Below are 26,812 nucleotides of genomic sequence, written 5' to 3' on the forward strand. Positions count from 1 at the left end.
TCTTAGGTAATCGGAACGACGCGTTAAAGAGACTTGTGACGCAACATAGTAATCTAGCTTCACTTTTAACGCAACCTTTCCATTATATAAATTAACCATGCTTAGGTAATCAGAACAACGCGTTAGAGAGACTTGTGACACGACATAAGCATGGTAATCGAAACGACGCGTTAAAGAGACTTGAGAGGCGACATACTAATCTAGAGTCACTTTTCCCGTACACTTTGCGTAATATAACCTAACCATGCTTAGGTAATGGGAACGATGTGTTAAAGAAGCCTGTGATGCGACATAGTAATCTAGCGTCACTTTTAACGCACACTTTGCGTAATAAAACCTAACCATGCTTAGGTAATTGTATCGACGCGTTAGAGAGACTTGTGACGTGACATAAGCATGGTTATCGGAACGACGGGTTAAAGACACTTGAGACGCGACATACTAATCTAGCATCACTTTTTACGCACACTTTGTGTATATAATCTTACCATGCTTAGGTAATTGGAACGACGCGTTAAAGAAACTAGTGACGCGACATACTAATCTAGCGTCACTTTTCAACACACTTTGCGTAATATAACATAACAATGCTTAGGTAATCGAAACGACGCGTTAAAGACACTTGTGACCCGACCTAGTAATCTAGCTTTAATTTTAACGCACACTTTGCATAATATAACCTAACCATGATTAGGTAATCGGAACAGCGCGTTAGAGATACTTGTGACGCGATATAAGCATGTTAATCGAAAAGACGCGTAAAAGAGACTTGAAAAGCGATATGCTAATCTAGCATTACTTTTCACGCACACTTTACGTATATAATCTAACCATGCTTAGGTAATCAAAATGACGCGTTAAAGAGACTTGTGACACGGCATACTAATCTAGCGTCACTTTTAACGCACACTTTGCGTAATATAACCTAACAATCTTAGGTCATCGGAACGACCTATTAAAGAGACTTGTGACGCGACATAGTAATCTAGCTTCACTTTTAACGCACACTTTCCATGATATAAATTAACCATGCTTAGGTAATCAGAACAACGCGTTAGAGAGACTTGTGACGCGACATAAGCATGGTAATCGAAACGACATGTTAAAGAGACTTGAGACGCGACATACTAATCTAGAGTCACTTTTCCCGCACACTTTGCGTAATATAACCTAACCATGCTTTGGTAATCGGAACGATGTGTTAAAGAAACTTGTGACGCTACATAGTAATCTAGCGTCACTATTAACGCACACTTTGCGTAATATAACCTAACCATGCATACGTAATCGCAACGACGCGTTAGAGAGACTTGTGACGTGACATAAGCATGGTAATCAGAATGATGGGTTAAAGACACTTGAGACGTGAAAAATCTTGCATCAATTTTCACGCACACTTTGCATTATATAACCTAACCATGCTTAGGTAATCAAAACGACGCGTTAAAAAGACTTGAGACACGACATACTAAACTATTGTCACTTTTAATGCACACTTTGCGTAAAATAACCTAACCATGCTTGGGTAATCGAAACGACGCGTTAAAAAGACTTGAGACACGACATACTAATCTAGCATCACTTTTTACGCACACTTTATGTAATTTAACCTAACCATGATAAGGTAATCGGAACGACGCGTCTCAAAGACTTGAGACGCGACATACTGATCTATTTCACTTTTCACGCACATTTTGCATAGTAAAAACTGACCATGCTTAGGTAATTGGAACGATGCGTTAGAGAGACTTGTGACGCGACATACGAATAGTAATGAAACGACGCCTTAAAGAGACTTTAGATGAGAAATACTAATCTAGCGTCACTTTTTACGCACACTTTGCGCAATATATCCTAACCATGATTAGGTAATCGGACTGACGCGTTAATGATTTATGAGACACGACATACTAATCAAGTGTTACTTTTCACGCACACTTTGTGTAATATAACCTAACCATGCTTAACGAGACTTGTGACGCGACATAAGCATAGTAATCGAACGACGCGTCAAAGAGACTTGAAACACGACATACTAGTCCAGCTTCCCTTTTTACGCACACTTTGCGTAATATAACTTGACGATGATTAGGTAATCGGAACGACGCGTTAATGAGACTTGAGACGTGACATACTAATCTAGCGTCACTTTTTACGCACGCTTAGCGTAATATAACTAACCATGCTTGGGTAATCGGAACGACGCGTTAAAGAGACTTGAGATGCGACATACTAATCTAGCATCACTTTTCACGCACCCTTTACGTAATAACCTAACCATGCTTTGGTAATCGGAACGACGCGTTGAGAGACTTGTGACGCGACATAAGCATGGTAATCGAAACGACGCATTAAAGACACTTCAGACGCGACATACTAATCTAGCATCACTTTTCACGCACACTTTGTGTATTATTACCTAACAATGCTTAGGTAATTGGACGCGTTAGAGAGATTTGTGACGCGACATAAGCATGGTAATCGAAACGACGCGTTAAAGAGACTTGAGACGTGACATACTAATCTACCGTCATTTTTCACGCACACTTTGCGTAATATAACCTAGCCATGCTTAGATAATGGAAACAACGCGCTTAAGAGACTTGAGACGCGGCAAACTAATCTAGCCTCACGTTTTACGCACACTTTGCGTAATGTAACCAAAACATGCTTAGGTAATCAGAACGACGCGTTAAAATGACTTGTGACGCGACATAGTACTCTACCGTCAATTTTAACGCACTCTTTGCGTAATATAACCTAACCATGATTAGGTAATCGGAACGACGCGTTTGAGAGACTTATGACGCGAAATAAGCATGGTAATCAAAACGACACATAAAAGAGACTTGAGACACGACATACTAATCTAGCGTCACATTTCCAGCACACTTTGTGTAATATAAAATAACCATGCTTAGGTAATCGGAACGACACGCTAAAAAGACTTGAGATGCGACATACTAATCTATTATCACTTTTGACGTGAGATGCGACATACTAATCTATTATCACTTTTGACGCATACTTAGGCATAATATAACCTAACCATGCTTAGGTAATCGGAACGACGCATTAAAAAAATTTGAGACGCGGGACATACTAATCTAGCGTCACATTTGACGTACACTTTGCGTATTATAACCTAGCCATGCATAAGTAATCGAAACGACGCGTTAAAGAGACATGAGGCCCGACATACTAATCTAACGTCACTTTTCACGGACAGTTTGCGTAATATAACTTAACCATGCTTATGTAATCGAAACGACGCGTTAGAGAGACTTGTGACGCGACATAACCATGGTAATCGAAACGATGCGTTAAAGAGACTTGAGACGCGATTGCCACTTTTCACGAACACTTTGCGTACTATGACAAAACCATTCTTAGGTAATCGGAAAGACGCATTAAACAGACTTGTGACGGGACATAGTAATCTAGCTTTTCTTTTAACGCATATTTTCCATAATATAAACTAACCAATCTTAGGTAATCGGAACGACACGATAGAGAGACTTGTGACGCGACATAAGCATGGTAATCAAAACGACGCGTTAAATAGACTTGAGACACGTCATACTAATCTAGCATCACCTTTTACGCACTCTTTGCGTAATTTAACCAAACCATGCTTAGGTAATCAGAACGACGCGTCAAAAAGACTTGAGACACGACATACTAATCTATTGTCACTTTTCACGCACATTTTGCTTAATATAAACTAACCATGGTTAGGTAATTGGGACGACGCGTTAGAGAGACTTGTGTGCGACATAAGCATAGTAATCGAAACGACGCGTTATAGAGACTTTAGATGCGACATATTAATCTAGCGTCATGTTTCACGCACACTTTGCATAATATAACCTAACCATGCTTAATGAGACTTGAGACGCGACATACTAATATATTGTCACTTTTCACGCACACTTTGCGTAATATGACCTAACTATGGTTAGGTAATCGGAACGACGGATGAAAGAGACTTGTGACGCGACATACTAATCTAGCGTCATTGTTCACGCACACTTTGCATAATATAACCTAACCATGGCTAAGTGTCACACACCAAGCATATGCATAACATCATCACATGACATCATCACGTGACATCATCGCATGGCATCATCATGACATCATCACATGACATTATCAAATTACTAATCACATTAACTTGGATAAAATACAATTAGGTTCCTACTAATAAATAACTCTTACAAATTAGTCCCTTATTTGTACTCATTTTTCATTTTAGATTAATTTCTGAGATATGCTAGTAATCTATATGAAATCGATCTCACATAAACTCAATCGGTTGCACACCCTAGTGTTTGTGACTAACTAGGTTCACTTCTATGGCAACGAGAGTCATAAGAAACGCCTTTCTTATATTAAATAATTAAATCCCATTAATTATTAATTCTCGTAGATCGTGAGTGACGTCTAGCAACATATCATGACCCTAAATATAGATGAATGTTTCGATGCATTCTTTATGAACCAATGTTCATAATTACCGTACAATCAAAATTCCCTTCTTCTAAGATTCTGACCTCGTCTCTCAATTCTTATTCTTGATAAATATGACTTTCATTAGAAACAACTTTCTAAGTAAGTCATATACACATGCGCAGATTTTATCATCCATCAAGAACAATTTGAGATAGCATAGAATCTTATCTCCGTTCATCCAGAGTGATGAATCCTCTCTAGGTTAAACCCTATCTCTATACAACTAACTAGAGCCAACACATCCCGCGACCCTAGCTCATGAAATATCTAGGGATAAGGAGTATCAAACTCTAATCACCTATATACAAGATAGTGTCACCGCAAGTCAAAGGACATATGTACAATTATGAACTAGATGACATTAAATTGACTTTGATGAAATACCATATATAAGTCATCTAGCGTCACTTGTTCGACTCACTCAACCCCCTTGAGTGTCCACATGTTTATTCTGATCCCCATCAAGTAGTATGAGATTCACTACTTCCTATAATTAGTAACTCTTTACTAATAAGGAGAATAAATAGAGGTGACGATCTTTCCGGAAAAATGCGATGCCCTTATTCGTATGACCCTATCGATCGTGAACGGTTATTTAGATCACTTGTATTATAGAATCTGTCATTCATATTCTTAACACCATAAGAATAGATTCTATCACAATATGATAAGGACAATACGTAATAAATGAACACTTAGTTGATGAGACACTTAATTCAAATAAAACATATATATCGTTTTCCATTAGGATTAGTTCTAGAAATATATACAATCAAATGGCCCTTGAGCACATACTACTAACATTATAACCTAACCATGCTTAGGTAATCAGAACGACGCATTAGAGAGACTTGTGACGCGACATAATTATGGTAATCGAACCGACGCGTTAAAGAGACTTGACCTATATACAAGATAGTGTCACCGCAAGTCAAAGGACATATGTACAATTATGAACTAGATGACATTAAATTGACTTTGATGAAATACCATATATAAGTCATCTAGCGTCACTTGTTCGACTCACTCAACCCCCTTGAGTGTCCACATGTTTATTCTGATCCCCATCAAGTAGTATGAGATTCACTACTTCCTATAATTAGTAACTCTTTACTAATAAGGAGAATAAATAGAGGTGACGATCTTTCCGAAAAAATGCGATGCCCTTATTCGTATGACCCTATCGATCGTGAACGGTTATTTAGATCACTTGTATTATAGAATCTGTCATTCATATTCTTAACACCATAAGAATAGATTCTATCACAATATGATAAGGACAATACGTAATAAATGAACACTTAGTTGATGAGACACTTAATTCAAATAAAACATATATATCGTTTTCCATTAGGATTAGTTCTAGAAATATATACAATCAAATGGCCCTTGAGCACATACTACTAACATTATAACCTAACCATGCTTAGGTAATCAGAACGACGCATTAGAGAGACTTGTGACGCGACATAAGTATGGTAATCGAACCGACGCGTTAAAGAGACTTGAGACGCGACATACTAATCTAGCGTCACTTTTAACGCACACTTTGCGTAATATAACCTAACCATTCTTAGGTAATCGGAACGACGTGTTAGAGAGAATTGTGACCCGACATAAGCATGGTAATCGACACAACGCGTAAAAGAGACTTGAGAAGCGACATACTAATCTAGCGTCACTTTTCGCGCACACCTTGCATAATATAACCTAACCATGCTTAGGTAATCGGAACGACGCGTTAAAGAGACTTGAGATGCGACATACTGATCTAGCGTCACTTTTAATGCTTTCTTTCCGTAATATAACCTAACCAGGTTAGGTAATCGGAACGACGCGTTAGATAGACTTGTGACGCGACATAAGCATTGTAATCGAAATGACGCGTTACAGAGACTTGAGACGGGACATACTAATGTAGCATCACTTTTCACGCACACTTTGCGTAATATAACCTAACCATGCTGAAGTAATTGGAAAGATGCATTAAAGATACTTAAGACGCGACATACTAATCTAGCGTCACTTTTCACACTTTGCGTAATCGGAACGACGCGTTAAAGAGACTTGACTCGACATACTAATCTAGCGTCACTTTTCACGCACACTTTGCTTAATATCTAACCATGCTTAGATAATCGGAACGACACGTTAGAGAGACTTGTGATGCAACATAAGCATGGTAATCGAAACGACGAGTTAAAGAGACTTGTGATGCGACATACTAATCTAGCGTCACTTTTCACGCACACTTTGCCTAATATAACCTAACCATGCTTAGGTAATTGAAACGACGCGTTACAAAAACTTGAGACGCGACATACAAATCTATTGTCACTTTTTGCGCACATTTTGTGTAATATAACCTAATCATGCTTAGGTAATCAGAACGACGGGTTACAAAGACTTGAGACGCGACTTACTAATCAAGCGTCACTTTCCACGCACACTTTGCGTAATATAACCTAGCCATGCTTAGGTAATCGTAACGACGCGTTAAAGATACTTGAGGCACGACATACTAATCTATTGTCACTTTTCACGGACACTTTGCGTAATATAACCTAACGATGCTTATGTAATCAGAACGACACGTTAGAGAGACATGAGATGCGACATACTAATCTAGCGTCGCTTTCACGGACACTTTGCGTAATATAACCTAACCATGCTTAGGTAATCGAAACGACACGATACAAAGACTTGAGACGCGACATACTAATCTATTGTAAGTTTTAGCGCACACTTTGTGTAATATAACCTAACCATGCTTAGGTAATCGGAACGACGCGTTAAAGAGACTTGTGAGGCGACATACTAATCTAGCGTCACTTTTCACGCACACTTTGCGTAGTACTAGCCATGGTTATAGGTAGTAGGAACGACGCGACATACTAGTATATTGTCACTTTTCATGGACACTTTGCATAATAGAACCTAACCATTCTTAGGTAATCGGAACGACGCGTTAGAGAGACTTGTGAAGCGACATAAGCATGGTATTCGAAACGACGCGTTGAAGAGACTTGAGACGCGACATATTAATCTAGCGTCACTTCTTACACACACTTTGTGTAATACAACCTTACCAAGCATAGATAATCGGAACGACACGTTAAAGAGACCTGAGACGCGACATACTAATCTAGCATCACGTTTCACACACACTTTTTGTAAAATAAACTAACCATGCTGAAGTAATAGGACTAACGCGTTAAAGAGACTTGAGAAGCGACATACTAATCGAGTGTCCCTTTTCACGTACACTTTGTGTAATATAACTATACCATGCTTAGGTAATCAGAACGACGAGTTAAAGAGACTTGCAATGCGACCTACTTATCTAGCGTCACTTTTGACGCATACTTTGCATAATATAACCTAAAGATGCTTATGTAATCAGAACGACAAGTTAGAGAGACTTGAGATGCGACATACTAATCTAGCGTTATTTTTCACGCACACTTTGCGTAATATAACCGAACCATGCTTAGGTAATCGAAACGACGCGTTAAAGAGAAATGAGACGCGACATACTAATCTAGCGTCAATTCTCACGCACACTTTGCGTAACATAGCCTAAACATGCATAAGTGATCGAAACGACGCGTTAAAGAGAATTGAGATGCGACAAACTAATCTAGCGTAACTTTTCACGCAGACTTTGCGTAATAAAACCTAACCATGCTTAGTTATTCGGAACAACGCGTTGAAGAGACTTGAGACGCCACATACTAATCTAACGTCACTTTTCACGCACACTTTGCGTAATATAATCTAACCATGCTTAAGTAATCTAAACGACGCGTTAAAAAGACTTGAGACGCGACTTACTAATCTATTGTCTCTTTTAACGCACACTTTGCGTAATATAACCTAACAATGCTTAGGTAATCGTAACGACGCATTAAAGAGACTTGAGACACGACATACTAATCTAGCATCACTTTTTACTAATCTATTTCACTTTTCTCGCACACTTTGAGTAATGTATACTAACCATGCTTAGGTAATTGGAACGATGCGTTAGAGAGACTTGTGGCGCGACATAAGAATGGTAATGAAACGACGCCTTAAAGAGACTTTAGACGCGACATACTAATCTAGCGTCATTTTTCACGGACGCTTTGCGTAATTTTCTAACCATGCGTAGGTTATGGGACAGACGCGTTAAAGAGACATGACACGCGACATACTAATCTTGCGTCACTTTTCACGCACACTTTGTGTAATATAACCTAACCATGCTTAGGTGTTCGGAACAACGCGTTAAACAGACTTGTGACTCGACATAAGCATAGTAATCAAAACAACGTGTTAAAGAGACTTGAGACGCGACATAGTAATCTACTGTCACTTTTTACGCACACTTTGCGTAATATAACCTAATATGATTCTTAGGTAATCATAACGACGAGTTAAATAGACTTGAGACGCGACATAGTAATCTATCGTCACTTCTTACGCACGCTTTGCGTAACCTAACCTAACCGTGCTTAGGTAATTGGAACAACGCGTTAAACAGACTTGAGACGCATCTTACCAATCTTGCGTCACTTTTCACGCACACTTTGCGTAATATACCGAAACTATGCCTAGGTAATCGGAACGACGCGTTAGAGAGACTTGTGGCACGACATAAGCATGGTAATCGAAACGATGCGTTGAAGAGACTTGAGACCCGACATACTAATCTAGCGTCACTTTTCACGCACACTTTGCGTAATATAACCAAACCATGTATATGTAATCAAAACGACGCGTTAAAGATACTTGAGACGCGACAAAATAATCTACTGTGACTTTTCACGCAAACTTTGTGTAATATAACCTAACCATGCTTAGTTAATCGGAACAACGCGTTAAAGAGACTTGAGACGCAACATACTAATCTAGCGTCACTTTTCACGCACACTTTGCGTAATATAACCTAACCACGCTTAGGTAATCAGAACGATGCGCTGAAGTGACTTGTGACGCGACATAGTACTCTACCGTAAATTTTAACGCACACTTTGTGTAATATAACCTAACCATAATTATGTAATCGGAACAACGCGTTAGAGAGACTTGTGACGCGACATAAGCATGGTATTCGAAACGACGTGTTACTGAGACTTGAGACGCGACATACTAATCTAGCGTCACTTTTCACGCACACTTTATGTAATATAACCTAATCATTCTAAGGTAATCGGAACAATGCGTTAAAGAGACTTGTGATGCGATATTTGTTATCTAGCTTCACTTTTTACGCAAACTTTCCATAATATAAACTAAATATGCTTAGGTAATCGGAACGACGCGTTAGAGAATCGAAACGACATGTTAAAGAGACTTGAGACGCGACATACTAATTTAGAGTCACGTTTCACGCACACTTTGCATTATATTACCTAACCACGCTTAGGTAATCAGAACGACGCGTTAAAGAAACTTGTGATGCGACTTAGTGATCTAGCATCACTTTTAACGCATACTTTGCATAATATAACCAAACCATGCTTAGGTAATCGGGACGACGCGTTTGAGAGACTTGTGACGCGACATAAGCATGGTATACGAAACAACGGGTTAAAGACACTTGAGACACGACATACTAATCTAGCGTCACTTTTTACCCACATTTTGCGTAATATACCTAACCATGCTTAGGTAATCGAAACGACGCGTTAAAGAGACATGAGACACGACATACTAATATATTGTCACTTTTAACGCATTTTTTGCGTAATATAACCTAACAGTGCTTAGGTAATTGGAACGACGCGTTAAAAAGACTTGAGACACAACACACCAATCTAACCAACACTTTTTCCGCACTCTTTGCGTAATTTAACCTAACCATGCTTAAGGTAATCGGAACTACGCGTCAAAAAGACTTGAGACACGACATACTAATCTATTTCACTTTTCACGCACTTTTGCATAATATAAACTAACCATGCTTAGGTAATTGGAACGATGCGTTAGAGAGACTTGTTACGCGAAATAAGAATGCTAATGAAACGATGCCTTCAAGAGACATTAGATGGGACATACTAATCTAGCGTCACTTTTCACGCACACTTTGCGTAATATAACCTAATCATGCTTAGGTAATAGGAAAGACGCGTTAGAGAGACTTGTGACTCGACATACTAATCTAGCGTCACTTTTCACGCACACTTTGAATAATATAACCTAACCATTCTTAGGTAATCGGAACGACTTGTTAGAGAAACTTGTGACACGACATAAGCATGGTAATTGAAACGACTCGTTAGAGAGAGATGAGACACGACATACTAATCTCGCTTTACTTTTCACGCACATTTTGCGTAATATAACCTATAAATGCTTAGGTAATTGGAACGACGCGTGAGAGACACTTGTGACGCGACATAAGCATGGTAATCGAACGACGCGTTAAAGAGAGATGAGACGCGACATACTAATCTAGCGTCACTTTTCACGCACACTTTGCGTAATATAACCTAACCATGCATAAGTAATCGAAACTACGCGTTAAAGAGACTTGAGACGCGACAAACTAATATAGCGTCACTTTTCACGCACACTTTGCGTAATATAACCTAACCTTGCTTAGTTAATCAGAACGACGCGTTAGAGAGACATGTGACGCAACATAAGCATGGTAATCGAAACGATGCGTTAAAGAGAGTTGAGACGCGACATACTAATCTAGCGTCACTTTTCACGCACACTTTGCATAATATAACCAAACCATGCTTATGTAATCAAAACGACGCGTAAAAGATACTTGAGACTAATCTACTGTCAGTTTTCACGCACAATTTGTGTAATATAACCTAACCATTCTTAGTTAATCGAGACAACGCGTTAAAGAGACTTGAGACGCAACATACTAATCTAGCGTCACTTTTCACGCACACTTTGCGTAATATAACCTAGCCATGCTTAGGTAATCGGAACGACGCGCTGAAGTGACTTGTGACGCGACATAGTACTCTACCGTAAATTTTAACGCACACTTTGCGTAATATAACCTAACCATAGTTCGGTAATCGGAACGACGTGTTAGAGAGACTTGTGATGCGACTTGAGACGCGACATACTAATCTAGCGTCAATTTTCACCCACACTTTGCGTAATATAATCTAACCATTCTAAGGTAATCGGAACAATGTGTTCAAGAGACTTGTGATGCGATATAGTAATCTAGCTTCACTTTTAACGCAAACTTTCCATAATATAAACTAAATATGCTTAGGTAATCGGAATGACGCGTTAGAGAGACTTGTGATGCGACTTAAGCATGGTAATCGAAACAACATGTTAAAGAGACTTGAGACGCGACATACTAATTTAGAGTCACGTTTCACGCACACTTTGCGTAATAAAACCTAACCACGCTTAGGTAATCAGAACGACGCGTTAAAGAAACTTGTGATGCTACATAGTGATCTAGCGTCACTTTTCACGCACACTTTGCGTAATATAACCAAACCATGCTTAGGTAATCAGGACGACGCGTTAGAGAGACCTGTGACGCGACATAAGCATGGTATATGAAACAACGGGTTAAAGACACTTGAGACGCGACATACTAATCTAGCGTCACTTTTCACCCACACTTTGAGTAATATACCTAATCGTGCTTAGGTAATCGAAACGACGCGTTAAAGAGACATGAGACGCGACATACTAATCTATTGTCACTTTTAACGCACACTTAGCGTAATATAACCTAACCGTGTTTAGATAATCGGAACGACGCGTTAAAAAGACTTGAGACGCAACATACCAATCTAACTAACACTCTTTTCCGCACTCTTTGCGTAAATTTAACCTACACCGTGCTTAGGCAATCGGAACTACGCGGGACATACTAATCTAGCGTCACTTTTCACGCACACTTTGAATAATATAAACGACTTGTTAGAGAAAGTTGTGACACGACATAAGCATGGTAATTGAAACGACGCGTTCAAGGGAGATGAGACACGACATACTAATCTCGCATTACTTTTCACGCACATTTTGCGTTATATAACCTATCAATGCTTAGGTAATTGGAACGACGCGTTAGAGAGACTTGTGACGCGACATAAGCATGGTAATCGAACGATGCGTTAAAGAGAGATGAGACGCGACATACTAATCTAGCGTCACTGAAACACGCGCACTTTGAGTAATATAACACCTAACCATGCATAAGTAATCGAAACAACGCGTTAATGAGATTTGAGACGCAACATACAAATCTAGCATCACTTTTCACACACACTTTGCGTAATATAACCTAACCATGCTTAGGTAATCGGAACGACGCGTTAAAGTATCTTGTGACGCGACATAAGTACTTTTGTCAATTTTAACGCACACTTTGCGTAATATAACCTAGCCATGATTAGGTAATCGGAACGACGCGGTAGAGAGACTTGTGACGCGACATAAGCATGCTAATCGAAACGACGCGTTAAAGAGACTTGAGACGCGACTTACTAATCTAGCATCACTTTTCTCGTACACTTTGCATAATATAACCTAACCATGATTTGGTAATCGGAACGACACGTTTGAGAGACTTGTGACGCAACATAAGCATGGTAATCAAAACGACGCGTTAAAGAGACTTGAGACGCGACATACTAATCTAGCATCACTGTTCACGCACACTTTGGGTATATAACCTAACCATGTTGACGCGTTAAAGAGACTTGTGACGCGACATACTAATCTAGCGTAACTTTTAACGCACAACCTAACCATGCTTAGGTAATCGGAACGACGCGTTAAAGAAACTTGTGACGAGACATATTAATCTAGCTTCACTTTTAACGCACACTTTCAATAATATAAATTAACCATGCTTAGGTAATCAGAACTACTCGTTAAAGAGACTTGTGACGCGACATAAGCATGGTAAGTAAAACGACGCGTAAAAGAGACTTGAGACGCGACATACTAATCTAGAGTCACTTTTCCCGCACACTTTGAGTAATATAACCAAACCATGCTTAGGTAATTGGAACAACGCATTAAAAATACTTGAGACGTAACATACAAATCTAACGGCATTTTTCAGGCACACTTTGCGTAATATAACCTAACCATGCTAAGGTAATCGGAACGACGCGTTAAAGTGACTTGTGACGCGACATAGTACTCTACCATCAATTTAAACGCACACTTTGCTTAATATAACCTAACCGAACCATGATTAGGTAATCAGAACGACACGTTTGAGAGACTTGTGATGCGACATAAGCATGGTAATCAAAACGACGCGGTAAAGAGACACAAATCTACCGTCATTGTTCACGCACATTTTGTGTATATATAACCTAACCATGCTTAGGTAATTGGAACGACGCGTTAAAGAGACTTGTGACGCGACATACTAATCTAGCGTCACTTTTCACGCACACTTTGCGTAATATAACCTAACCGTGCTTAGGTAATCGGAACAATGCGTTAAAGCAACTTGTGACGCGACATAGTAATATCTAGTTTCACTTGTAACGCACACTTTCCATAATATAAATTAACCATGCTTAGGTAATCAGAACGACGCGTTAGAGAGACTTGTGACGCGACATAAGCATGGTAATCGAAACGACGCGTTAAAGAGACTTGAGACGCGACATACTAATCTAGAGTCACGTTTCTCGCACACTTTGCGCAATATAACCTAACCATGCTTAGGTAATTGAAACGATGCGTTAAAGAAACTTGTGACGCTACATAGTAATCTAGAGTCACTTTTAACGCACACTTTCCGTAATATAACCTAACCATGCTTAGGTAATCGTAATGACGCGTTAGAGAAACTTGTGACGCGACATAAGCATGGTAATCTGAACGACGGGTTAAAGACACTTGAGGCGCGACATACTAATCTAGCGTAAACTATTAAGCACATTTTGCGTAATATATCCTAACGATGCTTGGGTAATCGGAACAACGCGTTAAAGAGACTTGAGACGCGACATACTAATCTATCGTCACTTTTAACGCACGCTTTGCGTAATATATCCTAACCATGACGCGTTAAAGAGGCTTGAGGCGCGACATACTAATCAAGCGTCACTTTTCCCGCACACTTTGTGTATATAATTGAACCATGCTTAGGTAATCGGAACGACGCGTTAAAGAGACTTGTGACGCGACATACTAATCTAGCGTCACTTTTTCCGCACACTTTGCGTAATATAACCTAACCATGCTTAGGTAATCCGAACGATTCGTTAAAGAAACTTGTGACGCAACATAGTAATCTAGCATCACTTTTGACGCACACTTTGCGTAATATAACCTAACATTGCTTAGGTAATCGTAACAACGTGTTAGAGAGACTTGTGACGCGACATAAGCATGGTAATTGGAACGACGGGTTAAAGACACTTGAGACGCGACATACTAATCTAGTGTCACTTTTCACGCACACTTTGCATAATATAACCTAACCATGCCTAGGTAATCGAAACGACGCGTTACAAAGACATGAGACGCGACATACTAATCTATTGTCACTTTTAATGCACACTTTGCGTAATATAACCTAACCATGCTTAGGTAATCGGAACGACGCGTTAAAGAGACTTGAGACACGACATACTAATCTAGCATCACTTGTTACACACTCTTTATGTAATTTAACTTATCCATGCTTAGGTAATCGGAACGACGCGTCTCAAAGACTTTAGACACGACATACTGATCTATTTCACTTTTCACGCACACTTTGCGTAGTAAAAACTAACCATGCTTAGGTAATTGTAACAATGCGTAAAAGAGACTTGTGACGCGACATAAGAATGGTAATGAAACGACGCCTTAAAGAAACATTAGACGGGACATACTAATCTAGCGTCACGTTTCACGCACACTTTGCGCAATATAACCTAACCATGATAGGTGATCGGACCGATGCGTTAAAGAGACATGAGACGCGACATACTAATCTAGCGTCACTTTTCATGCACACTTTGTGGAATATATAACCTAACCATTCTTAGGTGTTCGGAACGACACGTTAAAGAGACTTGTGACGCGACATAAGCATAGTAATCGAAACGACGCGTTAAAGAGACTTGAAACGGGACATACTAGTCCTGCTTCACGTTTTACGCACACTTTGCGTAATATAACCAAACAATGCGTAGGTAATCGGAGCAACGTGTTAATGAGACTTGAGACGCGACATACTAATCTAGCATCACTTTTTACGCACGCTTTGCGTAATATAACCTAACCATGCTTGGGTAATCGGAACGACGCGTTAAAGAGACTTGAGAAGCGACATACTAATCTAGCGTCACTTTTCACGCACCGTTTGCGTAATATAACCTAACCAAGCTTTGGTAATCGGAACGACGCGTTGAGAGACTTGTGACGCGACATAAGCATGGTAATCGAAATGACGCGTTAAAGAGACTTGAGACGCGACATACTAATCTAGCGTCACTTTTCACACACACTTTGCGAGTTATTACCTAACAATGCTTATGTAATTGGATGCGTTAGAGAGACTTTTGACGCGACATAAGCATGGTAATCGAAACGACGAGTTAAAGAGACTTGTGACAGGACATAGTATAATCTAACTTCACTTTCAACGCACACTTTCCATAATATAAACTAACCATGCTTAGATAATCGAAACGACGAGTCAGAGAGACTTGTGACGCGACATAAGCATGGTAATCAAAACGACGCAATAAAGAGACTTGAGACGCGACATACTAATCTAGCGTCACTTTTCACGCAAACTTTGCGTAATATAACCTAACCATGCTTAGGTAATCGGAACAACGCGTTAAAGAAACTTGTCACGCGTCTTAGTAATCTAGCGTAACTTTTAACGCACACTTTGTGTAATATAACCTAACCATGCTTAGGTAATCGGAACGACGCGTTAGAGAGACTTGTGACGCGACATAGACATGGTAATCGAAACGACACGTTAAAGAGACTTGAGACGCGACATACTAATCTAACGTCACTTTTCACGCACACTTTGCGTAATATGGTTTAACAATGCTTAGATAATTGGAACGACGCGCTGACGCTACATAAGCATGGTAATCAAAACAGCGCGTTTATGAGACTTGAGACGCGACATACTAATCTAGCGTCATATTTCACGCACACTTTGCGTAATATAATCTAACCATGCTTAGGTAATCGAAACGACGCGTTAAAGAGACTTGAGACGCGACATACTAATCTAGCGTCACTTTTAACGCACACTTTGCGTATTATAACCTAACCATAATTAGGTAATCGGAACGACGCATAAGAGAGACTTGTGACGCGATATAAGCATGACAATCGAAACGACGCGTAAAAGAGATTTGAGACACGACATACTAATCTTGCGTCACTTTTCACGGACACTTTGCGTAATATAACCTAACCATGCTTAGGTAATCGGAACGACGCGTTAAAGAGACTTGAGACACGTCATACTAATCTAGCATCACTTTTAACGCACACTTTGCGTAGCTTAACCATGCCTCGGTAATCGGAACGACGCTATAAAAATACTTGAGAGGCGAAAGACTAATCTACTGTCACTTTTCACGCACACTTTGCATAATACAAACTAACCATGCTTAGGTAATTGGAACGACGCATTAGAGAGACTTGTGAAGAGACATAAGCATGGTAATCAAAACGACACGTTACAAAGACTTTAAACGCGACATACCAATCTAGCGTCACTTTTCACGCACACTTTTCTTAATATTACCTAAGCATGCATATGTAATCGAAACGGAGCATTAGTAAGACTCTTGACGCGACATAAGCATGGTAATTGAAACGACGTGTTAATGAGACTTGAGACACGACATACTAATCTAATATCACTTTTCACGCAAACTTTGCGTAATATAGTCTTACCATGGTTAGGAAATCGAAACGACGCGTTAAAGAGACTAGAGATGCAACATACTAATCTATTGCCACTTTTCATGAACAATGCGTAATATAACCTAACCATGCTTTGGTAATCGGAACGAGGCGCTAGAGAGACTTTAACCTAACCATGCTTAGGTAATCGGAACGACGTGTTAAAAAGACTTGTGACGTGACATACTAATCTAGTGTAACTTTTCACGCACACTTCGTGTAATATAACCTAACCATACTTAGGTAATCGAAACGACACGTTAAAGAGACTTGTGACGCGACATATTAATCTAGCTTCACTTTTAACGCACACTTTCCATAATATAATTTAACCATGCTTAGGTAATCTGAACAACGCGACATAATGATAATCGAAACGACGCGTTAAAGTGACTTAGGTAATCGGAACTACGCGTTAAAAAAACTTGTAACGCGACATAGTAATCTAGCGTCACCTTTAACGCACACTTTGCGTAATATAACCTAACCATGCTTAGGTAATCGGAACGACGAGTTAGAGAGACTTGTGACGCGACACAAGCATGGTAGCCGAAATGACGGGTTAAAAACACTTGAGTCGTGACATACTGCGTCACTTTTCACGCACACTTTGCATAATATAACCTAACCATGCTTAGGTAATCGAAACGACTCGTTTAAAAGACTTGAGACACGACATACTAATCTATTGTCACTTTTAACACACACTTTGCGTAATATAACCTAACCATGTTTAGGTAATAGGAACGACGCATTAAAGAGACATGAGACACGACATACTAATCTAGCATCACTTTTTACGCACTCTTTGCATAATTTAACCTTAACCATGGTTAAGTAATCGGAACGACGCGTCAAAAAGACTTGAGACACGACATACTAATCTATTTCACTTTTCACAAACACTTTGCGTAATATAAACTAACCATGCTTTAGTAATTGGAATGATGTGTTAGAAAGACTTGTGACGCGACACAAGAATGGCAATGAAACGACGCCTAAAAGAGACTTTAGACGCGACATACTAATCTAGAGTCACTTTTCAAGCACACTTTGCGCAATATAACCTAACCATACTTAGGTAATCGGACAGACACGTTAAAGAGACATGAGACACGACATACTAATCTAGCGTCACTTTTCACGCACACTTTGAGTAATTAACCTAAACATGCTTAGGTGTTCGGAACGACGCTTTAAAGAGACTTGTAACGCGACATCAGCATAGTAATCGAAATGACGCGTTAAAGAGACTTGAAACGCGACATACTAATCTAGCGTCACTTTTTACGCACACTTTGCGTAATATAACCTAACAATGCTTAGGTAATCGGAACGACGCGTTAAAAAGACTTGAGACGCGACATATTAATCTAGCGTCACTTTTTACGCACGCTTTGCGTAATATTTCCTAACCATGCTTAGGTAATCGGAACGACGCGTTAAAGAGACTTGAGACGCGACATACTAATCTAGCGTCACTTTTCACGCACACTTTGCGTAGTATAACCTAACCATATTTAGGTAATCAGAACGACGAGTCAAAGAGACTTGTGACGCGACATAGTGACCTAGCGTCACTTTTAGCGCACACTTTGCGTAATATAACCTAACATGTTTAGGAAATAGGAACGACGGGTTAGAGAGACTTTTGAAGCGACATAAACTTGGTCATCAAAACGACGCATTAAAGAGACTTGAGACACGACATACTAATCTAGCGTCACTTTTCTCGCACAATTTGCATAATATAACCTAACCATGCTTAGGTAATCGGAACGACACGTTAGAGAGATTTGTTACGCGACATAAGCATGGTAATTGAAACGATGCGTTAAAGAGACTTGAGACACGACATACTAATCTAGCGTCCCTTTTCACGCACACTTTGCATAATATAACCTAACAAAGTAAGACTTCAGACGCGATATACTAATCTACTGTAACTTTTAACGCACACTTCGCGTAATATAACTTAACCATGCTAAGATAACCGGAATGACGCGTTAAAGAGACTTGAGACACGACATACTAATATATCATCACTTTTTACGCACTATTTGTGTAATATAACCTAACCATGCTTAGGTAATTGGAACAGCGCGTTAAAGAGACTTGAGACACGACATACTAATCTAGCGTCACTTTTCACGCACAATTTGCATAGTATAACCTAACCATGCTTAGGTAGTTTGAACAACGCGTTAGAGCGACTTGTGACGCAACATAAGCATGGTAATCGAAACGACGCGTTAAAGAGACTTTAGACGCGACATACTAATCTAGCGTCATTTTTCACGCACACTTTGCGTAATATAACCTACGGCGGGTTAAAGAGACTTGAGACACGACATACTAATCTAGCGTCACTTTTCACGCACAATTAGCATAATATAACCTAACAATGTAAGACTTCAGACGCGATATACTAATCTATTGTAACTTTTAACGCACACTTCGCGTAAAATAACTTAACCATGCTAAGGTAATCGGAATGACGCGTTAAAGAGACTTGAGACACGACATACTATTATATCATTACTTTTTACGCACTCTTTGTGTAATAAAAGTAATCGTAACAACGAGTCAAAAAGACTGGAGATGTGACATACTAATCTATTGTCACTTTTCACGCACACTTTGCATAATATAAACTAACCATGCTTAGGTAGTTTGAACAACGCGTTGGAGCGACTTGTGACGCGAGATAAGCATGGTAATCGAAACGACGTGTTAAAGAGACTTTAGACGCGACATACTAATCTAGCGTCATTTTTCACGCACACTTTGCGTAATATAACCTGACCATGCCTAGGTAATCATAATGACGTTTTAAAAAGACTTGAGACGAGACATTCTAATCTAGCGTCACTTTTTACGGACACTTTGTGTAATATATCCTAACCATGCTTAGGTAATCGGAACAACACGTTAGAGAGACTTGCTACGCGACATAAGCATGGCAATCGAAACGACGAGTTAAAGAGACTTGAGACGTGACATACTAATCTAGCGTCACTTTTTTTTCACGCACACTTCACGTAATATACCCTTACCATACTTAGGTAATCGGAACAACGCGTTAAAGAGACTTGTGACGCGACATAGTAATCTAGCGTAACTTTTAACGCACACTTTTATATAACATAACCATGCTTAGGTAATTAGGACGACGCGTTAGGGAGAATTGTTACGCGGCATAAGCATGGTATTCGAAACAACGGGTTAAAGACACTTGAGACGCGACATACTAATCTAGCGTCACTTTTCACGCACACTTTGCGTAATATAACCTAACCATGCTTAGGTAATCGAAATGACGCGTTAAAGGGACATGAGATGCGACATACTAATCTATTGTCACAATTAACGTACACTTTGCTTAATATAACCTACTACCCATGCTTAGGTAATCGGAACGACGAGTTAAAAAAACTTGAGACACGACATACCAATCTAGCATCACTTTTTTACGCACTCTTTGCGTAATTTAACCTAACCATGCTTAGGTAATCGGAACGACGCGTCAAAAAGACTTGAGACCCGACATACTAATCTATTTCACTTTTCACGCACACTTTGCGTAGTATAAACTAACCATGCTTAGGTAATTGGAACGATGCGTTAGAGAAACTTGTGACGTGAAATAAGAATGGTAATGAAACGACGCCTTAAAGAGACTTTAGACGCGACATACTAATATAGCGTCACTTTTCACGCACACTTTGTGCAATATACCCTAACAATGCTTAGGTAATTGGACACGTTAGAGAGATTTGTGACGCGACATAAGCATGGTAATCGAAACGACGCGTTCAAGAGACTTGAGACACAACATACTAATCTAGCATCACTTTTCACGCACACTTTGCGTATATAACCTAACCATGCTTAGGTAATCGGAACGACGCGTTAAAGAGACTTGTGAAGCGACATACTAATCTAGCGTCACTTTTCACGCACACTTTGCGTAATATAACCTAACAATGCTTAGGTAATCGGAACGATGCGTTAAAGAGACTTGTGACACGAAATAAGAATGCTAATGAAACGATGCCTTAATGAGACATTACATGCGATATACTAATCTAGCGTCACTTTTCACGCACACTTTGCGTAATATAACCTAATCATGCTTAGGTAATAGGAAGGACGCGTTAAAGAGACTTGTGACGGGACATAAAATCTAGCGTCACTTTTCACGCACACTTTGAATAATATAACCTAACCATTCTTAGGTAATCGGAGCGACTTGTTAGAGAAACTTGTGACACGACATAAGCATGGTAATTGAAACGACGCGTTAAAGAGAGATGAGACACGACATACTAATCTCGCTTTACTTTTCACGCACATTTTGCGTAATATAACCTATCAATGTTTAGGTAATTGGAACGACGCGTTAGAGAGACTTGTGACGCGACATATGCATGGTTATCGAACGACGCGTTAAAGAGAGATGAGACGCGACATACTAATCTAGCGTCACTTTTCACGCACACTTTGAGTAATATAACCTAACCATGCATAAGTAATCGAAACTACGCGTTAAAGAGACTTGAGACTCGACAAACTAATCTAGCGTCACTTTTCACGCACACTTTGCGTAATATAACCTAACCTTGCTTAGTTAATCGGAACAATACGTTAACGTGAGCCGCCACATACTAATCTAGCGTCAATTTTCACGCACACTTTGCGTATATAACCTAACCATTCTTAAGTAATCGAAACGACGCGTTAAAAAGACTTGAGACGCGACATAGTAATCTACTGTCACTTTTTACGCACACTTTGCGTAATATAACCTAATATGATGCTTAGGTAATCGGAACGACGAGTAAAGAGACTGGAGACACGACATAGTAATCCATCGTCACTTCATACGCACGCTTTGCGTAACCTAACCTAACCGTGCTTAGGTAATTGGAACGACGCGTTAAACAGACTTGAGACGTGTCTTACTAATCTAGCGTCACTTTTCACGCACACTTTGCGTAATATAACCAAACTATGCCTAGGTAATTGGAACGACGCGTTAGAGGGACTTGTGGCACGACATATGCATGGTAATTGAAACGATGCGTTGAAGAGACTTGAGACGCGACATACTAATCTAGCGTCACTTTTCACGCACACTTTGCGTAATATAACCAAACCATGCTTATGTAATCAAAACGACGCAGTTAAAGATATTAAAGACGCGACAAACTAATCTACTGTCACTTTTCACGCACACTTTGTGTAATATAACCTAACCATGCTTAGTTAATCGGAACAACGCGTTAATGAGACTTGAGACGCAACATACTAATCTAGCGTCCCTTTTCACGCACACTTTGCGTAATATAACCTAACCATGCTTAGGTAATTGGAACGACGTGCTGAAGTGACTTGCGACGCGACAAACTAATCTACTGTCACTTTTCACGCACACTTTAGGTAATCGGAACGACGCGTTAGAGAGACTTGTGACGCGACATAAGCATGGTATTCAAAACGACGCGTTACTGAGACTTGAGACGCGACATACTCTAGCGTCACTTTTCACGCACACTTTGCGTAATATAGCCTAACAATTCTAAGGTAATCGGAACAATGCGTTAAAGAGATTTGTGATGCGATATAGTAATCTAGCTTCACTTTTAACGCAAACTTTCCATAATATAAACTAAATATGCTTAGGTAATCGGAACGACGCGTTAGAGAGACTTGTGATGCGACTTATGCATGGTAATCGAAACGACATGTTAAAGAGACTTGAGACGCGGCATACTAATTTAGAGTCACGTTTCACGTACACTTTGCATAATATAACCTAACCACGCTTAGGTAATCAGAACGACGCGTTAAAGAAACTTGTGATGCGACTTAGTGATCTAGCGTCACTTTTAACTCATACTTTGCGTAATATAACCAAACCATGCTTAGGAAATCGGGACGACGCGTTAGAGAGACTTGTGACGCGACATAAGCATGGTATTCGAAACAACGGGTTAAAGACACTTGAGACGCGACATACTAATCTAGCGTCACTTTTCACCCACACTTTGCGTAAGATACCTAACCATGCTGAGGTAATCGAAACGACGCGTTAAAGAGACATGAGACGCGACATACTAATCCATTGTAACTCTTAACGCACACTTTGTGTAATATAACCTAACCGTGCTTAGGTAATCGGAACGACGCGTTATAAAGACTCGAGACACGACATACGAATCTAGCATCACTTTTTACGCACTCTTTGCGTAATTTTAACCTAACCATGCTTAGGTAATCGGAAAGTCGCGTCAAAAAGATTTGAGCCGCGACATACTTATCTATTTCATTTTTCACGCACACTTTGGGTAGTATAAACTAACCATGCATAGGTAATTGAAACGATGCGTTAGAGAGACTTGTAACGTGAAATAAGAATGGTAATGAAACTACGCCTTAAAGAGACATTAGACGCGACATACTAATCTAGCGTCACTTTTCACGCACACTTTGCTCCATATAACCTAACCATGCTTCGGTAATCGAACCGACGCGTTATAGAGACATGAGATGCGACATACTAATCTAGCGTTACTTTTTACGCACACTTTGTGTAGTATAACCTAACCATGCTTAGGTGTTTGGAGCGACGCGTTAAAGAGACTTGTGACGCGACATAAGCATAGTAATTAAAACGAAGAGTTAAAGGGACTTGATATGCGACATACTAATCTAGCGTCACTTTTACGCACACTTTACGTAATATAACCTACGATGCTTAGGTAATCAGAACGACGCGTTAAAGAGACTTGAGAAGCGACATACTAATCTCGAGTCACTTTTTACACACGCTATGCACAATATAACCTAACCATGCTTAGATAATCGGAACGACGCGTTAAAGAGACTTGAGACGCGACATACTAATCTAGCGTCACTTTTCACGCACACTTTGGGTAATATAACATAACCATGCTTTGGTAATCGGAACGAAGCGTTTGAGAGACTTGAGACGCGACATACTAATCTAGCGTCACTTTTCACGCACACTTTGCGTAATATAACCTAACCTTGCTTAGATAATCAAAACGACGCGTTAAAAAGACTTGAGATGCGACATACTAATCTAGCGTCACTTTTCACGCAAACTTTGCGTAATATAACCTAACCATGCTTAGGTAATCTGAACGACGCGTTAAAGGGAATTGTGACGCAACATACTAATCTAGCGTCACTTTTCACGCACACTTTGCATAATATAACCAAACCATGCTTAGGTAATCAGAACGACGCGTTAAACATACTTGTGACGGGACATAGTAATCTAGCTTCACTTTCAACGCACACTTTCCATAATATAAACTAACCATGCTTAGGTAATCGGAACAACGCGTTAGAGAGACTTGTGACGCGACATAAGCATGGTAATCAAAACGACGCAATAAAGAGACGTGAGACGACATACTAATCTAGCGTCACTTTTCACGCACACTTTGCGCAATATAAGCTAACCATACTTAGGTAATCGGACCGACGCGTTAAAGACACATGAGACGCGACATACTAATCCTGAGTCACTTTTTACACACGCTTTGCGTAATATAAGCTAACCATGTTTAGGTAATCGGACCGACGCGTTAAAGAGACTTGAGAAGCGACATACTAATCTAGCGTCACTTTGCGTAATATTACCAAACCATGCTTAGGAAATCGGAATGACGCGTTAGAGAGACTTGTGACATCAGTGCAGTACTTGTCCTAAGAGTGCTTTCTCCCGAGCCAGTGAATGAATCCCTCAAACAGTCAGTGCTGAACAGATGAAGAATCTTCTTTTAATGATTACGATCGCCTCTTTTCTTTCTAGGACATGAAAGAAGTTCGACATAAGCATGGTAATCGAAACGATGCGTTAAAGAGATTAAGACGCGACATACTAATCTAGCGTCACTTTTCACGCACACTTTGCGTAATATAACCTAACCATGCTTAGGTAATCGAAACGACGCGTGAAAGAGACTTGAGACGCGACAAACTAATCTAGCGTCACTTTTCAAGCACACTTTGCGTAATATAACCTAACCATGCTTACTTAATCGGAACAACGCATTAAAGAGATTTGAGACGTAACATACAAATCTAGCATCACTTTTCACGCACACTTTAAGTAATATAACCTAACCATGCTTAGGTAGTCGGAACGACGCGTTAAAGTATCTTGTGACGCGACATAAGTACTATTGTCAATTTTAACGCACACTTTGCGTAATATAACCTAATCATGATTGGGTAATCGGAACGACGCAGTAGAGAGAATTGTGACGTGACATAAGCATGATAATCGAAACGACGCGTTAAAGAGACTTGAGACGCGACTTACTAATCTAGCATCACTTTAGACGCACACTTTGCATAATATAACCTAACCATGATTTGGTAATTGGAACTACACGTTTGAGAGACTTGTGACGCGACATAAGCATGGTAATCAAAACGACGCGTTAAAGAGACTTGCGACGCAACATACTAATCTAGCGTCACTGTTCACGCACACTTTGGGTATATAACCTAACCATGCTGACGCGTTAAAGAGACTTGTGACGCGACATACTAATCTAGCGTAACTTTTCACGCACAACCTAACCATGCTTAGGTAATCGGAACGACGCGTTAAAGAGACTTGTGACGAGACATATTAATCTAGCTTCACTTTTAACGCACACTTTCCATAATATAAATTAACCATGCTTCGGTAATCAGAACGATTCGTTAAAGAGACTTGTGACGTGACATAAGCATGGTAATTAAAACGACGCGTAAAAGAGACTTGAGACGCGACATACTAATCTAAAGTCACTTTTCCCGCACACTTTGCATAACATAACCTAACCATGCTTAGGTAATTGGAACAACGCATTAAAAATACTTGAGACGCAACATACAAATCTAACGGCTTTTTTCACGCACACTTTGCGTAATATAGTCTAACCATGCTAAGGTAATCGGAACGACGCGTTAAAGTGACTTGTGACGCGACATAGTACTCTACCGTCAATTTTAACGCACACTTTGCATAATATAACCTAACCGAACCATGATTAGGTAATCGGAACGACACGTTTAAGAGACTTGTGACGCGACATAAGCATGGTAATCAAAACGACGCGGCAAAGAGACTTAAGACGCGACATACTAATCTACTCACTGTTCACGCACACTTTGTGTATATAACCTATCCATGCTTATGTAATTGGAACGACGCGTTAAAGAGACTTGTGACTCGACATACTAATCTAGCGTCACTTTTCACGCACACTTTGCGTAATATAACCTAACCATGCTTAGGTAATGGAACGATGCGTTAAAGAAACTTGTGACGCGACATAGTAATATCTAGCTTCACTTGTAATGCACACTTTCCATAATATAAATTAAC

Source organism: Mercurialis annua, linkage group LG5, assembly GCF_937616625.2.
Source record: "Mercurialis annua linkage group LG5, ddMerAnnu1.2, whole genome shotgun sequence".
Lineage (NCBI taxonomy): Eukaryota > Viridiplantae > Streptophyta > Magnoliopsida > Malpighiales > Euphorbiaceae > Mercurialis > Mercurialis annua.